This window comes from Nestor notabilis, unplaced genomic scaffold, assembly GCF_000696875.1.
Source record: "Nestor notabilis isolate BGI_N333 unplaced genomic scaffold, ASM69687v1 scaffold9754, whole genome shotgun sequence".
Lineage (NCBI taxonomy): Eukaryota > Metazoa > Chordata > Aves > Psittaciformes > Psittacidae > Nestor > Nestor notabilis.
Window position 1 is genome coordinate 66,084 of NW_009926095.1, and position 7,001 is coordinate 73,084.

The window sequence follows — 7,001 nt, forward strand, 5'->3', positions numbered from 1 at the left end:
TCCTGCCCATGGCAGGGGGTTGGAACTGCATGATCTTAAGGTCCTTTCCAACCCAAATCATTCCATGATTCTATGATTCTTTTCCTTAATTTTTCCTGCAGAGTAGTGAAAAGTACAGCTGTTCCTTATGGCATGAAGACCGTGGTGCTACCAGGCTCCTCCGGAGCTTCAAAGCCCTCACCTGCACTGCCCAGTGGAGTGTTCCAGCTGAGGTCATGTAGCTGGCTGTGGCTGCAGAGTCACCCCCTTGACCCTGCTGCTGACTCCATCCTGCTAGTACATTCTCTGGGAAGGTCCTGGCTGACCTGCCAATCACTGGACTAGGCTAGCCAAGGGGACCAGCAGAGAGGCACAGATCTAGAGGGGATCCCAGTGTGATCCATAGAGTCAAAGTGCCCTGTTATGCAGAAGATGCTCAAGTTATTCACTTGGCCATGGTGTGGAGATCATGAGGATTCAAACTTTTTGGGCTTGCTCTCATTCTTTGGCTTTCTGGTTGGCTGCAGCAGGTTGCATTGATGCTAAGAGATCCCAGCACAGCAGAAACACTCTCCTGACCCACATCTGGGGCTTCCCTCCAAAGCTGGCACAGTTACTGAAGTCCCCTGGGTACTTCTTTCTGTGTCCCAGCAGAAGGCTTGGCTAGGTGCCCTGGAAAGCTATGCTTGGCAGGGGGAAGAAAATCCAAGTTTTAATTCATGCCTAGCAGGAAATAAAGGCATTTCTGGGCGAAGACTTTGCTATTTCCCTCAAGTCCCTGGCTAGTGCTACCCAGTCTGAACACTGAATCCCTCCCTGGGGCTGGGAAATGTGCGTGCAGAGCTGTGCTGCAGAGGTGTCTGCTGGTGCAGGTGATGCTGGCGGAGTGGTGTCAACTCTGGAAGCATCTGCAAAGCAGAGGAAGACATGGACTTCATGGCAAATAGTACAGATCCTCAGGCGCAACTGGGTGGCCACAAATGAGGCTTTGGAAAAGATGGAAATACCAGCAAGGGCAAGGGATAACTGAGGAGATGACTGATAATTGGCAGGATGAGATTAATTAATGAGATTTTCATCCCACATACCACCATGAGGTGGTGTGTGGGATGAGAAGTGGCCTGGCCAGGGGCTAGACCAGCATTCCTTGCACTCACTGGATCTGGGAGGGGCAGCGGAGAGATGGGCTCTGCACTGGCTTCGACAAACCAGCGTATGGGAATTTCCTTGGGAAGCGATTGAGGCACCGTGAGGTTTGCGCTGTTCAGACAAGAATCACAAATGTGTCTTTTGGGGACATGCCCTATTGGCAAAAATGGAAGTGTGCAGCAGGGTAGTTTCCCTCCTTCTCTAAGGGATGTACCCAGCAACACAGCGTTTTTGTGCAAGGACACTGGGGGAGCTCATGGGCTGCTTTGTTTCCCTCATCTGTTCCCAGCAGTGATGGAAACAGTGTGTGACAGGGGTGGTGGGATGCTCCACTTCCATGGGGTGCTGATGGGATTGGGGGCTGGCAAGTGTGGGGAAACTGCTGGATTTACCCATCACCAAGCACTTCGCATCTGTGAAGAGGTCCTACAGAAAGCCTGAGGCCATGATGGTAAGTGGGGTTTTATCAGGCAGCTTCTGCCTCACTCGCTTGTGAGCGATGGATGGGGCGATTAGGGATAAGTCACTCAATCCAGGTCATCTGTGGGAGGTGGGGGCGACTGGAGCAGCATCCAGCACCTCTTGCACAAGCAACCACGCAGTGTTGGATTAGCCACTGCCACTCATGGTGCCGGGAACCAAGGCGGGGAAGGCATGGGGACATGCCTGGGCAGGGAGGCAGTTTTGGGGATGGAGCAGGAGCCCCACGAAGCCACCCTTTGCTCAGGGGATTTCTGTCTGACCCATTGGTGCCAGTTTGACAGACATGGTGTTTGTGTCCAGGTGCCACCCTGCCCCACTGCATGTCCTCATCACACTTCTATCCTGGTCCCCAGTGTGGTGGATGCTGCAGCTGGGTCATGATGAGGGTCTGTTTGATGAAGCCCATCCAATGTCCCATCCAGACACTTGGATGCTGATCCTTGCCTGGGATTCTTTGCAACAGCTGAATGACCCATGATGAAGCAGCTTGAAGGGAGGAACAGGAGGAAAGATGGATGAGCAGAGAAGTTCACAGTGCTGTGGCTGTGTCTTGGCTCTAGATACATATGCAAGAAGGATCTACTTTTCCAGCTCTACTTGGAAGTTACTTAAAGATTCTGAGAGAAGGTGAAGGTGTTGCTTCTCACTACACTGTCCAGCAAGCTGGGTTTCATATCTCATAATGGAGACAGCTCAAGGTCAATAGAGAAGGCTGCTAGGACATGGATGCAGAGCTCAGCAGGAGCCACCCGTTGTCCTAGTGGGAATTGAAACAGGAGAGGTTTCAGCAACACTTTGGGGGAATCCTCATCCAGAAATTGTGTTGTGTGGTCAGCTGTCTGCCCCTTTCAAGAGCCATCATGCAGGAGAGGAACAAGTCTCCTATGGCCTGGACCTTCAGAGGCACATGCCAGGAAGAGCATCTTACTTGGGGCTGCTTGATTATCTTTGCTTCCTGCCCTAAACAGGCTTTCAGCTCCTGCCAGTGCTGTTGCAGCTTTCTGCATGCTCTCAGAGACCCAGAGGACAGAAACCCAGCTGCTCCATTGTCCTTCTGAGTATCTCCATCCTGCCCAGAGACCCCATGTTTGACCCCATGGGCACCAAGACCTATGCCTGTGCCAGGGAAAGGGTCACCCTGATGTGGGGCTGGGGCTGGTCCCTGTTCCTTCCCAAGTGTCATACCTTTGCTGGGATTGCCCAGCCTAGATGAGGGGCAGCAGGTCCATCACTTCTCTCTTGTTTCACAGACCCCAAGTGCCCTGCCCCTTCCAAGCTGCCCTGATCCCAGCATTGCAGCTCTGCAACAGCTGCTGGAGCAGAGGGATATAGGGAGAATCTGAATAAGTGCCCTGATACTCTGGGAGAATGCAGGAGAGGGGGATGACATCACTACCCATCTTGCATCTGTGCTAAAGATGTTGCCTCTCCACTAAAGAGCAAATGGGGTTGCCAGCTCCCAGACAGCCACCTAGCCTCAGACTGAGGGCCCCACTGCTGTGACAGAGCTCTGCTGCCCTGGCATGAGCATTGGGAAGCACATTGGGCCTGTTGTGGTTCAAGCCCGGCCGTCAACTTGGAGCCACGCAGCCACGCAGCCGCTTGCTCACTCCCCCCCACCTTCCTTCCTCCCCCCGCTCCCAGAGGGATGGGGTGGAGAATCAGAGGAATGTAACTCCCACGGGTTGAGATAACAGCAGTCCAGTAACTAAGGTATAATACAAACCACTGCTGCTACCAATAATAACGATAAGAGGAATAACAAGGGGAGAGGACACAACCGCTCACCACCCGCCGACCGATACCCAGCCCGACCCCAGCAGTGGTCTGGGCCTCACGGGTAACTCCTCCAGTTTCTATACTGGGCATGACAGTGCTGTGGTATGGAATACCCCTTTGGCCAGTTTGGGTCAGGTGTCCTGTCTCTGCTTCCTCCCGGCTTCCCCTCCTCCCTGGTAGAGCATGAGACTGAGATAGTCCTTGGTGGGAGTAAACATTACTTCGCAACAACTAAAAACATTGGTGTGTTACCAGCATTGTTCCCAGGCTGAAAGTCAAAAACACAGCACTGCACCAGCTACTAAGGAGAAAAAATGACTGCTGTAGCTGAACCCAGGACAGAGACATATCTCATGACAGATTTTGCCACCCCAGCTTGGGGAACATGTCCGCACAGGTAACAGCCATTCCTGCCACTTTGACGTAACTATCAGCGAGTTAAAATTTTCCAGGCTTTGCCAGGGCTTGTTAATGATGCACTGCTTGGTCCGAGGCTGCAAGAGAAGCTTTCTCTTGTAATCCCTGTTGTTACAGGCCTAATTAAAATGATACATGTTTTTCCATGGAACTCCTGTCTCCAGCATTTCCCTGCCAGCCTTGAAATCAATGCACAAAGCAATGCTACCCCACCTTGGACTGCAACGCAGTGTGTGAGCACAGGCAAACACTTTGCACCCTGTATCCTGGCTGTGGAGAGAAGGTCATTTGAGAATCTGTTTCTTCCATCCAGGAAAAAGTGCCAAAAGCAGATGGTGCAATAAGGAATAATGCATCAGTCTGAAAACCAGTGGAAAGGCTCAGGAGCTGCTCTGTAGTGTGTGGGCAGAGGTATCGTAAGATCATAGAATCATGGAATCACCCAGGTTGGAAAAGACCTTTAATACCATCAAGTCCAACCGTTCCCCAGCACTGCCAAGGCCACCACTAACCCCTGGCACTGAGGCCTCATCTACACGGTGTGTGAACACCTACAGGGACGGTGACTCCAGCACTGCCCTGGGCAGCCTGTTCCAATGCCTGAGCACCCTCTGGGGAAGGAATTGTTTCCAGCTCCATCTAAACCTCCCCTGGTGCAGCTTGAAGCTGTTTCCTCTTGTCCTGTCAATTGTTCCTTGGGAGAAGAGACCCAACCCCACCTCATGACAACCTGCTGTCAGGTAGTTTCAGATAAACTACAACCCAAACAATAATCCATGGAGTGAAGGTAGCCTGCAAGCAGAGATGGCGTTGCCTTAGCTTATGTACAACAAATAATTCAATCCAGCTGGAACCAGCACACATTTTTGTAGGGTTTGTGGAACCACCTTCCACCCGGTTTAGGTCTCACAAACTCAGAGTCCCTCTGCTTTGACTTGGACACCCCCCTGCTGGGACGAGCTTGCAGATCTTGAAGCATGAGGACAAACATTGTGGTGGAAGATGTCTAAGACAGATGTTGGCCTAGGTCTCCTGTGCATGTCCTCTACCAGGTTCGGGTGTCACAAAGGCTTGTGGGTTAGCGTGCAGAGCTCTTCCTGCCCAGTGGTCCCTGCCCTATCAAGCATCTCCTTGGGATAGTGTCTTGCAGTTGGTGACAGTCCTGGTGTGAGTGAGAGGTTGAACTAGAGATACTCGGAGGTCCTCCCACTAACATTTATACGAATCTAGTGGTCCTGTTCCTGAGAAGCTGGCCCTTCATGAAAGGACATGGTCTTCGAGGTTCAGCACTGTCACATGGATCTTCTCAGGCAAGGGGACCTTTTGTTTTGTTTCCTGATAGCAACTCCTAATTTCCTTTCTGCCTCTTTCTTGCCCTTCTTCATTGTCTGGTTTGTTGGTCTCCTACCGAACAAACTTCTCGAGACACCTCAGAGGAAGGAACACACCAGCATGGAGTCTGATGTCTTTGCTGAGGACACAGCGGGAGAACCAGTCCTGTGTGAATGATTACGACAGGGAGAACTTCACTAGGCCTGGGACAGCAATGACACCAAGTGGTGGCAGCGGCCTTTCACGAACATCCCTCTGAGCCAGCTCCTCCTCAGGAGGCAGTCTGACAAGTAAGCAGAAACAAATGTGGTGAAGGTGCCTTGTCTTCATTTCTATTATGTCACTTCACACCCTTTTCCTACCCCTGGGGTCATACCATGGCCACGGGCTGTGGGGGAAGTCTGGGAGAGCAGCAAGGAGCACGGATCCATGCTCTGAACTGTCACTGCTGCTGAGGATCTGTGCTGTGTGAGGATCTGCTCTGTGCTACCTCAGTTGAGTCAGTGGCCTCGCTGCATGTCTGCTGGTGCTGTGCAGAAGCAATAAACTCTTGTGAGCAAGTTCTGGTGTCCATGCAGCAGCACGGAGGGGCCTTGAACTACAGCAGCATATCTGGGGAAAAAAAAAAAGCCCCAAACCAAACCAAACAAAAAACAAACTGAAGAATTTGCTCCTTTCCCCGAATTTGCTCCTGGAAATCCCCAAAGAACATGTGTGACCTGGTGAGTGATGGGGCATTGTGCTGACAGATGCCAGGGAAGAGCAGGCAAATTGCCAAACCATGGCATCCCTCAGAAGTCATTCTGTCCCTCTCAATTTGTAATTTAAATTGAAGAGGGATTGGTGGGTTTGGGCTCTAGTGGCTGCTTGACTGTGTGGGAGAAGGAGAAACATTGAACAGGTAAGCAGTGGAGCAGGTCATCTAGACTTCATACCTGGAGGTTTCAAGACCTGATGGGACAAAGCCCTGAGTAACTTGGTCTGACCCCAGAGCTGAATCCCTGCTTTGAGCAGATGGCTGGACTTTTGCTGAGGTCCTCTCCAGCCTGAGTTACCCTGTGCTTCTAGCTTGGTGTCCAATGCAGGTGCTGGACACCTTGCTTCTCAGTAACACACCTCTCAGGAGGTAACATTGCTCCAGCCATCTACACAGCAGTTCAGAGGAGAAGGATGAAGCAGGGCTCCATGCTGGAGCAGGCACTCCTCGAATGGACTGCTGCCCCTGAAGGATCCATGTTGGAGCCTGTGGGTAAGCCCATGACAGAGCAGGTAGACCCCCAAATGAAGATGTGTGTTGAGCAGTCACAGTGGAGAATAGGAAAACAGCAAGAAGGAAGGAGCAGCAGAGAGGAACCTACTATGGCCTGACTGCATCCCCCTGCCATTGCCTGTTCCTTCACCTGGGCGACTGCATGTAACCTGCAGTGGTACCAAGGAAGAGGAGTGGTGCTGGGAGCAATGTTGAGCCTGGCAAAGGGGAGAAGAGGTGTGAAAATGCTTGGGGGTTTTTTTTGTTTGTTTCCAAAAACCTGAATCAGTGTTCAAGTAATTATAGTATATTCATTGATGATAAATTAAGTGAAATTCCCCCAAGCTGAGTCTCTTTTGCCCATGACAGTAATTATCCAGTGACCCCCCCATCTTTAGCTCAACCCACAAGATAGTGATGTGGGGACATGGAGGACAGACAGACAGGCTCTTGCTGGGTGGGCAGGAGAATGAGGATCTCATTCAGGTATCTCATGGCAAGTTCTGCTGTGATGGTCAGGCACCTGCTTGCCCTCCCATGAGCTCGCCTGGGCAGGATGTGAGCTGGTGGCCCCGTGGCATGACAGCAGGACAGGAAAGCCATTAGGCTGTTA